Below are 12,738 nucleotides of genomic sequence, written 5' to 3'. Positions count from 1 at the left end.
GTGCCGGCCCCGAGGTCGCGCCGAGTAACAAAGTACGCTGGGGGAGAGGGTGCTGGGAAGAGCCGGGGGCCGCGGGCGCTGCTCCTCCCAGGGAGGCCCACGTCCGGGAACCCGAGCCCCGACGGAGTGGGGGTTCTGGGAGGGGGAGTCAGGAGACGCAGGTGTCCGTGGCCAGCCTGCACCGGGGGAGGGACAGACGCGGGAGGGGGGGACCTGCGGGGACTTGGCATAACTTGTCCCGGGACTCCTCCTAGCAAGTTCTCTGGGCGATCTCTGAGGCCAGGAGGCCGTTCAAGGAACCCAGAGATCCTCCAGCATCGGGAAAGGTAGCAGGGAGACCTACGCTGCAACTTTCTCCTGTGAAAACGTTGTGAGGCATACCAAGGGCATAGAGCTCTTTAACAGAAAATAGGGGAAACTGGAGAGAAATAAACCATTGTAACCGCTTACACTTGTCCAACGCTTAATCGCTTCCGGGCCTTTTGGCTAAGATCAAATGCGTTTGTCCAAACGGTACAGTTTGCTGAGTGCATTCACATGGATTATTTCTTTAAAAAAAAAAGTTTGTTCAAGAGAGAGAGAAAGAGAGAAACAGCACTAGTGGGGGAGGGGGAGAGAAAGACACACAGAATCGGAAGTAGGCTCCAGGCTCTCAGCTGTCAGCTCAGAGCCCGATGTGGCCCTCCAACTCGTGAGCTCTAAGAGCCTGACCTGAGCCGAAGTCAGAGGCTTCACCCAGGCGCCTTGATTTCCACTTTTTAAATGGGTCTGTCGCATGTGCATAGGAAAAGTGTCTGAACGTATGTGTTGAGAGACAAGGGAGAAGAAACTTCTGCTTTGCTTAACAAAAATATATTAAGCCTCTACTGTGTACTAAGAACCGAGGCTACAAGATAAATAAGACCGACTTCCTGCAGTTAAAGAGCTTCACGTTGGGTCCAGGAGAGGGAAGAAGGTCAGGCCATTAAACGCCTAAGACATAGTGGTAGTAAAACAAAGCGAAGGTGATAACGGAGACCTAGGCAAAGTGCCCTAAGAACATAATGGAAGGAGCAATTTAGGGGGTTGGAGGGGCACCGCAAGAAAGAAGGGGTCACATCTCCACTGGCATTTGCAGAATGGGCAAGATTTGAACTGTTCAGGGATTGGTAGTGGAAAGGGGGCAGGGTAGGGAATTCTGGGCAGAGAAAAGGAGACAAGGCAGGTACAAAATTGCCTCTGAAACAGAGTGGTTCTAAGCTTGAGGGGAGTTCCTGGAGAGAAAGATTACACACTTCAGAATCAATGTGTATGTGAAACAGGGGTGAGATGTGAACATTAGAAATGGGGAGAAAAGTCTCTGGACACTGATCTTTCCTGACTGCCTGAGATCTGAGTTCCCTTCTTATTGAGATGGGGAAACTGAAGGGACCCAGGAAGGACCGGGTTTGCTCCTTTTCCTATTTTTATTCCTACTACCGCCTGCATCACCCCCACCATACACATGCTTTACAGTTCAGATCATGTATATGCTCCTTGTAAAGGCCAAGGAGTTAATGATTTCTTTGGAGTCTTCCAGAACAATAGATAACATCTAAGGAGTGACTGGGGGAGGTTGTCATGTAGACCAGTCACTCCAGACGCCTGGATGCCAAGACCCCTGTCTCCTGGGCGCAGTGACTAATGGAGGACACCTGAGCACTGGTCCGTATTTGTGACTGGTTCCTGGATGCATGAAAGGACATGTACACCAGACCCGCAAGCAAAGATTAAGACTCAGTCTCCTTTTCCTTTCCGAGTCTCCCAGACACTCTGTATCTACTCTTTCTATGTCTCCAATACATTCTGTTCTCACTTCCTCTCAGCCCACATTTGCTTTCTATCCTGTGCAAAGCCAAGGACCCTCTTAGCTGGTGCTGTGGGACCCCCTGTGGGTCCTCAGACCAGGCCTACATCATTATTTTTTAAAAACTCCAACCGTGGAAGCCAGGAAATCCAGAGCCACCTCCCCAACCACTCCAGCTGGGGTGTAGGCCTAGGCTCCAAGCATAGCCAGGGACCCTCTCACTCAGAGCTTTCTGATTCCGGAGCATGGGATAAGAGAAGCAGAGACAGCAGAGCATCAGGTTTCCCCCCTGAGCGGGCAGGGGCACCCCGTGTTCGGACTGCTCTGAGGCGTGAGTTTGGCTGTGGTCTTGCTTGTGCAGACCTCTCTGGGTTCCGGCCCATTTTCTCTGCACCTGGCTCTTCAGCCTTCCTGGCATTTCTGCGAGCCCCCCAGTATCCTGTCATAAATTCCCTCCTTGTGTATTTTGGCCAGAGATTATTTCTGATACCTGCAATCAAGAACTCTGACTTTAGGGGCGCCTGGGTGGCTCAGTCGGTTAAGCGGCCGTCTTCGGCTCAGGTCATGATCTCGCGGTCCGTGAGTCCGAGCCCCACATCGGGCTCTGTGCTGACGGCTCGGAGCCTGGAGCCTGTTTCCGATTCTGTGTCTCCCTTTCTCTCTGCCCCTCCCCCGTTCATGCTCTGTCTCTCTCTGTCTCAAAAATAAATAAACATTAAAAAAAATAAAAAAAAGAAGAACTCTGACTTTAACATGCTGTGTGAGAGAAATTTGGAGGACTATTTCCTTTCATAAAGAAAAAAAGAAAAATAGAAAATAAGAATAAAGCAGGTACCTAACATTCCCTAGCAGGTTTTAAGCACAGTCCTAGATGTCTTACAAGCTTTCTCATTTAATCGTAATAAGGAAGCTCCTGCCCGAAGAATTGAATTAACTTTTCTAAGATTAGGTAGCTAGTAAATGGCAGAGGGAGAATTTGAACTGAGGTCTTTTGACTCCCAGCATATGCCCTTTGCACCATAAAAGGGGCATCTAGACCTCCTTGTAAAGGCCAAGGAGTTAATGATTTCTTTGGAGTCTTCCAGAACAATAGATAACATCTAAGGAGTGACGAGGGGAGCTCACCGTGTAGACCACTAACTCCAGACACCTGGATGCCAAGACCCCTGTCTCCAGGGCTATAGTGACTTAGGGAGGACACCTGAGCTGATATGACCATACGTTTGTAGCATGCTCTGCCATTTACTGTATGCGTGTGTGACTGTGTGTGTGCACGGGCAGGTGCACACAGTGCACAGAAGAGTTTGCACAGTGTTTAGTGTCTAAGCGTACAGAACGATAGAAGTTTATACACAACTTGGACAACTTTTAAGAGTCGGACTAAGCAAAGAGAACCTGCATGTGCACACGAAGTGGAAAGTGAATGCCCACTGAAGAAGTGAGCTTCGAGTGTGTGCTCAAATCAACAAGATTTCAGAGGACTTGGGGGAGAGCTTGCGCCAGAGCAAGTCATAGAACACGGGCCTCGTCCACCATCCTGGGAAGTTGTTCTGTGTGTAGCAGTCTACACTTCTACACTTCCAGCTAGAGTAACAGTTGGTGGAGCCCGCATCTGCCTGAATGGGTGGGGCTCCCAGCCATCTCTAAAGAGGGGTTAAACTGGATTAAGTCACAATGTGCGTCCCTCCCAAACGTGCAAGTTATTAGCAACCTGATGGAGGGTTAAGAGAAACGTTGAGGGAACACCCAATGTTTCAAAACAGGCAGCGTAAGGGGGATGGCCAGTGGAAAGAAGGCAGAGGGATGGTATGATTTTACCGTATTGTTGGTGGTAGAGGGCATAACCTCAGAATCCTGGTGCTCTGCCAAGTGTGGTTTTTGAATTTTCAGCATCAGAATCACATTGAAGTGTTTGCTTAAGGGGTACCTGGGTGGCTTAGTCGGTTGAGCGTCCCACTTCGGCTCTGGTCATGATCTCGCAGCTCGTGAGTTCGAGCCCCACGAAGGGCTCTATGCTGACAGCTCAGAGCCTGGAGCTTGCTTTGGATTCTGTGTCTCCCTCTCTCTGTCCCTTCCCAGCTCGCGCGCGCGCTGTCTCTCTCTCTCTCTAAAATAAATAAATATTAAAAAATTTTAAAGTGTTTGCTTAAAATGCAGATCCTCTGGCTCCGGCTCTGATAAAAACTAAGACCAGAAACTCTGGGTGGAGTCTGAAAATCTGCATTTTAAACTGCCTTCTTCAAGTGCTTCTGACGCACTCTTAAGGTTTAGGAAGTACTAACTAATTACTTTTTCGCTTCCCTGAGTAGCTGTTGAGTTGATGTTTGCAGATGAACCTCAGATTCAGATCTGGTTAAGCTCCAGCTGTCCATTTCTCTGGCCAGATAAGACAGGATAGGACAGATAGGACAGTGCAGATTAATTTTTCACCGTCATGGCAGGGTCTGAATCCCCTATCCTTCAAACTTCCTGCTGCAACCAGAGACAAACATGTCAGAACATAAACCTGTGTGGGACCAGAGCCGGACTTGAAGGAAGCCACAGCCAGCATTAAGTGGACTAGCAGACCGCTAGTCTGCTAAAGCTGCACACTTTAGAACCGAATTAGGACACGAAGACAAGTGAACCACCACAAGGAGACATGCTGGTAGCTGGTGGCAACTCCGTGGTTATAAATATAATGCAGCTGAATCCACTTTAAAACATGATTTCATTGCAGGCACATGGGGAAGCATGCATGCACGCACACGAATCCTGCTTAACATAGGTCTTTTTAAAGCACACAGATAACATCACACTTCGCTTCTCCTCTCTGATATTGACTTCCAGGAAGAATCTATGAGGTGTGACTTCAAAATAGATACCATGTTTCTTATCTGGGTTGTGTTCGGCTCTCCTGCCCTGGTGCTGCCTTTTAGGTTTGTTTTCTTCCCCATCTCCCGTGTCTTCAAACCAACGTTCAATGAATTTTAAGTTTTAAAAAATATAAATTGAAGCAAGGAACCGAAAAAAAGGGGGGGGGGGAGATTCTAGGCACCCTATACTGGAAACTAGAAACGTTTTCAATCTGGAAGCACTTTCATATTGAGGAATAAATTGTTTCATTAAGAAAATGCTATAAAGAAAGGAAATGCAAATGTAGGGTGCATGATGCCAAAAAATGTAAAAAGCTGTACTGCCAAGAACAGTGGTAAGTATATAATAAGTAAAAGATTGGGAAAATGTGCTGAAAATTCTATGTACTTGAGGCAGATTTAACCCAAGAGCCTGCTGTCTCCGGCTTCAAGGCAAACTTCAGGGGTGTAGGGTGCCGAATTAGATGGAGTCTGCCCGGGGTGCCTGGTTGGCTCAGTCGGTTAAGCCTCCCACTTCGGCTCAGGTCATGATCTCACTGTTCATGGGTGTGAGCCCCATGTTGGGCTCCGTGCTGACAGCCCAGAGCCGGGAGCCTGCTTCAGATTCTGTGTCTCCCTCTCTCTCTGCTCCCCACCCCCCCCCCCCACTCGCACTCTGTCTCTCTGTCTCTCAAAAATAAATACTATATATATATATATATATATATATATTTTTTTTTTTTTAGATGGTGTCTGCCTGCCTCGTCCTGAGGCCAAACCTCACCAACAGTGGGCGGCCTCCACCTGAGTTAGCTTTCCAATAACAATTTCCCACAGAGGTCCATCCAAGGACAATGTACAGAAAAAGAGAGCAGAACATGAAATTGTGTTACAGCAGGGTCTCAAATGTAGGAAATGCATTTAGAAGAGCCAATGGAAACAACAAAATACTAACCATGGTTATCTCTGGGTAGGATTGTCATTCATTTGTATCTTCTGCATAACTTTCTATATCCTCTAATATTTCTGCAGCGTAGAAAAAGTTGCTGGGCAAAAGATACAACTGTGCCACAATGTACTCCGTTTCTGGGACATCCCTGGAGGAAGGATGGAGGCACAAAGAAGGAGTGACAGGTGTTTTGTCAGGCCTGCATCTTTAGCCAGATACAAAGCCCCCAAATGCACACCTGCTCTCATTCTGTCTCAATCCTGAGCCGTTAATCAAGTTAATTATGAGCAATTGAAGCCCTGGGAGCCTTTACTGACTGATAGTTCAACTATAATTTCTTTGCGAGTTACAGAGCCAAAGACGAAGTAAGCTTGCTTCTCTTTCATGCGCCCTTTCTCTGGGTTTTGCTTTTGTTTCTCTTTTTGTTTCAGTGTTAGCACACTGTGGAGGCCAGAACAAGAGTCACAGCCCCAAAATGATCAACAGAGCAGATTCCAGGGATCGATTGATCAGCATTCTGTAGCCCAAAGTGGGGAGAATGATAGAAGGCATGTCTTTCTGTATTTTATCGGGGCCTTGGGCACTAGGTCCTGATGATTAAGCCAGAGGATTGCTTCTCAGCCCTAAGCATTCTCCTAGAGGCCTTCTCCCCTGGCACACGTCAAAGGTGGGACCTGGGGGGCGCCTGGGTGGCGCAGTCGGTTAAGCGTCCGACTTCGGCTCAGGTCATGATCTCACGGTCCGTGAGTTCGAGCCCCGCGTCGGGCTCTGGGCTGACGGCTCAGAGCCTGGAGCCTGCTTCCGATTCTGTGTCTCCCTCTCTCTCTGCCCCTCCCCCGTTCATGCTCTGTCTCTCTGTCTCAGAAATAAATAAATGTTAAAAAAAAAAAAAAAAAAAAGGTGGGACCTGGGAGACATCTCCCAGGTATCTCATCCAATGACCTTACCCCCAGAAGGCAGACGGGGAAGGGAGCTAGAATAAGAGAACCTGAACACTGAGCATGAAAGGAAACAACTCAAACAAAAGAGGGGTCATTTGTGGACTCTCAAAAGCTAGTGTTAAAAAAACGGCAGACTTGACCTATGTGTCGGAGTTCTGGGTTGAGGCTCTCTCCTAGAACTGTTAATCCCATGCTCCTACCCCAATTCTGAGTGAGTGCCTTATACGCAGATAATCAAAGTGGATTTTTGTCTGATTAATCGCAAACCGTTTTAGGTCTTCTTAGGGTCTTCTTCCCTTTTCTTCATCTCTTCTTCTCTCTTCCCTGATTCCTTCATTCAGCCCCTACACCTTTATTGAGCAGTTACTATATGCTAGACACTATGCTGTCTAGAGATTTAAGATGAAAGGAAGTTAAAGATGAATGAATCACAGCTCCTTATGTCAAAGAGTTTACAGTTGAGATGCAGCCATGTGTGTGCGTTGGGGTGAGGAAGAGACAGACGCATGGTCTTTATCTGCGATGGTGTGACAGGACCTGTATTAGGACAATGCCAGGTATGGTGGTGGAACAGAAGGAGAGCTGTCAATTACTCATTGGGAGTGCTGGTCAGAGGAGATCTCTTCCAGGAAAGGTAACCCCTGAGCTAAGTCTTAAAATGTGACCTGGGCAGACTTTCTAAAGGCAGAAATGGAGCAGGAGGTAGCGCAGATACACAAGCAACAGGCAGAGAGGAGAGTGGTATCCGCCGTCCCGAACATAGCTTCACGAAGGGCAGAGTCAGCAACAGAGCTAGAAAGGTAGGTGGAGGTCAGACCAAGGGGAGCCAGGGTCCCAGGTCTGAGCTCAATTCCACAGGCTGTGGACCACACAAGGATTTCTAGGCAGAAGAACAAGATTAGACCCGCGTTTCCACCAAGTTATTCTGGCCACAGGGTGTAGGATGGGTTGATGGGAAGAGAGACAACCTCTTCCATGTGAGAGCTCATTGCAAGAGCCCAAAAAGGAACAAGCATCAAAACTAGGCTACAGGGTAGCAGAAACGGGAAGCAAACAGCAAGTGGGAGGGACGTTGCAGGGAAACACAAGGTAGAATTTGCATGACCTGACTGAGCAAGCAGAGGAATCAACTAGAATTGAGACTGAGCTATTCCAGGGTATGGTTATGCATTCAGGCAAAATCTAGAGATGATGGGGAACTTGGAAATCCCTCTTTTTGCTTTGGCAAACCATTATGTAATAAAAGAGTCTGACACGGTAGCCTTCAGTGAACGTCAGCTACTATTACTATTATTATCAGCATCAATTGGAAGATGCACACTGAACAATGTCAGGACCTTAACCTAAACTAGCATCTGGGAAGAAGTAGCATTGGGAAAGGCGTTTTCTCAAAACGCTGTGTGTTCTTGGTGCATTCATCACACTCGCTTAGCTTACAATCGCTTCGTATTTCATATTTTCAAAAAATAGTAGAAGTCGTTCAACTCCCCAGTGGCTTCTCACCGATATAGGTGAAATCTGAAGTTTTTACGGTGGCCTCGTAAGCCCTGTATGGTTCTGTCCCAAGTCCCTGTCTAATACCCTCTCGATTTTCCCACTGGCTTCCTTCACTGCAGCCACAGACTGCTTTGCTGTTCTTTACACACGGCCGACACGTGCCCACCTTAGGGTCTATGCACTCACTTGGCATTCCCTCTGCTTGGAATCCTCTTTGCTTCCTCACTTCCTTCCATTGTTTGCTAAAATTCCATTTCCTCAAATAGGGCCTTCGTCGACCTTCAATCAGTCCCTATTCCCTTATCCTGCATTATTTTCCTTCATTGGACTCGTTGTCTAGTAATATGTCCAGACCTCTTATTACATGCAAGATTGTTTATTTCTTCATGGTCTGCATTCCTTGCTTTGTTATACGCTTTGTTCTGTTTAAGGTGTTACTGGGCCTAAAACTGAGCTTGGTACTCCACGAGAGTACAGGCTTTTCATAGATACTCATTGAATAAATGAAGCACTTCCTCTTGTAAATACTCCTTTGTCTTGGTTTCCCTGGTTTTCTCCTTGCTTCTTCAGACATTCGTTTTTAGTACACCTTTGCTGGGTTTTTCTTTTCTAACTGACTTCTGAATGCTGGTGTTATTCAGGACTCCATCCTGGAACCCTTTTTTCCTCTCTTCCAGCCTAGGTGATCTAATCCATTTCCGTGAATATAAATATCATCTTTAAATCTAAATTGCTTCCAAATTTTGTCTCTGTCCCAGAACCCCAGATGTAGATAGCCAAATGCCTACTTGACTTCTCCACTTGAATGGATAAGAGGCATTTCAAAATTAACATCTCCATAACTGAAATCTTGATGCCCCTGCCGTGCAATACCCCAACCCAAACCTAACACCCTCCAGAATTTCTGGAAAGGAAGGTCAATCTGGTTGGAAAGAGGGGAAACCTGTTCCATTTACAAAGGACTTTATTTAAGTAAGGTTTTTAAAAAATCAGTTGTATCAAAGAAGGAGACGAACAAGTAATAGAAATTATGAGGAGCATCAAACCCTCTTTGGCACTAGCACTGTCCTCCCTCCCCCAATTCTTGCTGTCTTAGAAAAAGACACGACCTGCCACTGGGTTACTCAAGCCAAAACCCTAGGGTTCCTCCCTTTCTCTCACGTTGTCGACATCTGATCCGTCAGTTAGCTCTTTTTTCCCCAAAGTGCAATTTGAAGCCATCCTCCTCCCCCTTCATTTCTCCTGTCTCTTTTCTGTTCTAGATCACCATCATCTCTCACATGGACTTCTTAAGGGACCTCCTAACTAGTATCCCCATGCCCATTCTTGCTGCTTTGAAACTATTCTCCAAATGGCAACAAGACTGATCTTTTTTTTAGCTGTAAACCATATCATGACACTTTTCAAAAAGATCTTTCAATGATCGCCCACATACTTAGTAGTGCTTAGACCCTTGACCCTGCCATGCCCAAATCCCTGCTGATCCACTTCATCCTCGGCATGCACCTCACTTTCTCCACCTGAGTGGACATACTGCTGCAACATCAGCCAGTCTTCTGTCTATTCTGATGACCCACCAAACCATTTATTGTCCGAGACCATTACATATGCTGTTCCCTCTGTCCAGAATGCCCTCCTTTTGATTCTTCACATGACTAGCTCTATTCCTTAGCATCCTTCTTCATTTTAAATGGCATCTCCCCAGAGACATTTGTCCTGATCACAAATCTAAAAATTTGGCAGTTAAATCTAAATACTGTTTTAAAATTTTTAAATAAGACAGGGGTGCCTGGGTGGCTCAGTCGGTTGAGCGTCCGACCTCGGCTCAGGTCATGATCTCGCGGTTCGTGAGTTCGAGCCCCTCATCGGGCTCTGTGCTGACAGCTCGGAGCCTGGAGCCTGCTTCGGATTCTGTGTCTCCCTCTCTCTCTCTGCCCCTCCCCCACTCGTGCTCTGTCTCTCTCTGCCTCTCAAAAATAAAGGAACATAATAAATAAATAAATAAATAAATAAATAAATAAATAAATAAATAAAACTTTTAAATAAGAGAAAGCGATCTTGGCCAAGATGGAGTAACAGGGAATGGATTTATCCAGCAGTCTTAACTAAAAATCTGATCAAATATACAAAGCAATGTTTTCAGACCCTGGACATCAAGGAGCAGAGGTGAGTAATCCCTGAAAGAACAGGAACAAACAAGGTGAACCCTCTGATTGCCCCCCGGTTGCTGCCTGGAGAGAGTACCCACAAGACAGCAAGGAGGGTCACCTAGGCAGAGCACTGTGGTCTCCCTGGGTTGAGGAGATGGAGTCGGTACCTAGGTAGGCCACAGTGACTAGAGTTTGCAGGGCAGAGTACCAGAAAATAGAGACCAGCACAAAGAAAGAGCTCTGGAAATCTGTTAAGGATCTCCCTTGAAGCTCCAGCTGAATACTGATCAGTGCATGTGTGGGAGGGAACTACACAGTGCCAGGGAAAGAACAACCTGAAAGGATTAGAAGGAACAATCCTTGAAATTCACACAGGGCTAGAAATAGTTTGTGTTTCCATCAGCCAAAGTGAAAAAACTTCCAAATTCACGGGTTGTCAGGCAGAGTACTAAGAAGGGTATTATATCAGCAGAGGAGAAAATTAGCCCTAAAGGTTGCTCTGATTCCAAGTAACAAAGCATAAAAGTAAGCCTCAAAAGGAGGAAAAACTATACTTGAACTGTTTCCAAATAACATAACTCTATCCCAGAAAAAGCACAAGAACATTTATAAGAATATAAAAATATGCAGCATTCAAAAGGATAAAATTTACAACTGTCGTGCAATCAAATATGATTAGGCTTGCAAAGACGCAAGACAATACAACCCATAATACGGAGAAAAATCAACCAGTAGAAACAGACCCAGAAATGACACAGATGATGGAATGAGTAGACAGCATTCAAGAGTTGTTATAACTATAGTCCACATTACAACTACATTCCACATTAAAGACAGAGGAAAGATAGACCATGATAAGTAGAAATGTGGACGATATAAAAAAGATTCAAATCAAATTCTAGAGATGAAAACTAAATGATCTGATACCAAAAACAAACCCCCCCCCCCAAAAAAACAAAACATAAACACAGAAAAAACCCACCAAAAAACCAAAACAAACAAACAAACAAACAAACAAAACCTGGATGGGATTAATAGCAGATGAGACATTACAGAAGCAAAGATTAGTAAACATGAAGAAATAGCAACAGAAACTGCAAAAAGGAAAATCAGAGAAAAAAGACTGAAGACAAAAACAAACACTACATCAGTGAACTGCGGGCAACTTCAAGCCTAAGGGGGAGGGGTGGGAACTAGGGGTGGATATGTTCATTATCTTGATGGGGATGATGGTTTCACAGGTGTTCACATGTCAAAGCTCACCAAATTGTATGCTTTAGATAACTACTCTATATCTATCAGACTGGTATTTCAGTCATGTCTCAACATTAATGTAACAAAGCAACCAGGAACTAAAATCTCAGATGATGCCACCATGGGAGACAGAAGTGGGGTGAGCAAGGAATGAGTTGGGGAACTAAGTGGAGGAAAGCAATAATTTTCTAAGCTTCTTGTCTATTTGGGAAGAGTGTATATAGATACTTATTAACTGTATATGTTGTTATAAAAATACGTTTTTTTTTTTTAATTTTTTTTTCAACGTTTATTTATTTTTGGGACAGAGAGACACAGAGCATGAACGGGGGAGGGGCAGAGAGAGAGGGAGACACAGAATCGGAAACAGGCTCCAGGCTCTGAGCCATCAACCCAGAGCCCGACGCGGGGCTCGAACTCACAGACCGTGAGATCGTGACCTGGCTGAAGTCGGACGCTTAACCGACTGCGCCACCCAGGCGCCCCATAAAAATACGTTTTAATGCAAGTATCTTAAACATTTATGGGTAGCCACTGAATGAAGCAAAATAGAATGTACAACTTGAAGCCAACAGAAGAAAAAGTATAGCGAAACATACTGATCAATCCTACTAAGGAAGAAAAAGGAAAAATAAGAAACCTAAAGATAGTAAATATAAATTGAAAATAACTGAATGAAGCTTTTAGTCAAGAAAGTAGAAAAAAACCCCACAAAATAGCCTCTGATAAGCAGAAAGATGGAAGTCATAAACTTAAAGCTGAAATTAAAATGAAAAGGAAAACTATACATTTCATCAGTGAAACCCAAACCTGGTGTTTGGAAAGATCAATAAAATAAACTTTGGCAAGTATTAAGGGGGAAAAAAGACAAAAGGTATAAATAACATTAAGAATGAAAAGGGGAGGCAATATTAGAATACATATATTTTTAAATATAAGCAAATATTATTTTTATGCCAATAAAGGTTTTTGTTTTTAAATCAACTTTTTGAAGTATAACTTAGACTCAATAAAAGCATACATTTCAGGTGTATAATTTGAGGAGTTTTGACAGCTATATAACACTTGTAACCACTGATGCCACAGTCAAAATATAGAATATTTCTGCCAACCAGAAGTTTCCCTGTGTCAGTTCTCAGGCAACCCCTCACCCTACCTCTTGGCCCCAGGTAACCACTGGCCTGACTTCTTTGACTACAGTCTTACCTTTTCTCAAGTTGTGTACAAACTTATACATTTTTGTATAAAGTACGTAGTCTTTTATGTATGCCTTTTTTACTCAACAAAA

The 12,738-nt window shown here is 45.0% G+C and overlaps 1 long non-coding RNA gene across 1 annotated transcript; it reads left to right on the top strand.

Annotated features, from left to right (window-relative positions):
- Positions 1-449, top strand: LOC121014980 (uncharacterized). Its single transcript, XR_005783547.1, has 2 exons — positions 1-32; positions 284-449. It is a non-coding gene; the product is annotated as an uncharacterized LOC121014980 (long non-coding RNA).
- The last annotated feature ends 12,289 nt before the right edge of the window (positions 450-12,738 follow it).

The sequence above is a fragment of the Herpailurus yagouaroundi genome, unplaced genomic scaffold, assembly GCF_014898765.1.
Source record: "Herpailurus yagouaroundi ecotype Mexico unplaced genomic scaffold, PumYag 205, whole genome shotgun sequence".
Taxonomy (NCBI): Eukaryota; Metazoa; Chordata; class Mammalia; order Carnivora; family Felidae; genus Herpailurus; species Herpailurus yagouaroundi.
Note: the sequence above shows the minus strand (reverse complement) of the source record. Positions and strands in the feature narration are given on the sequence as shown.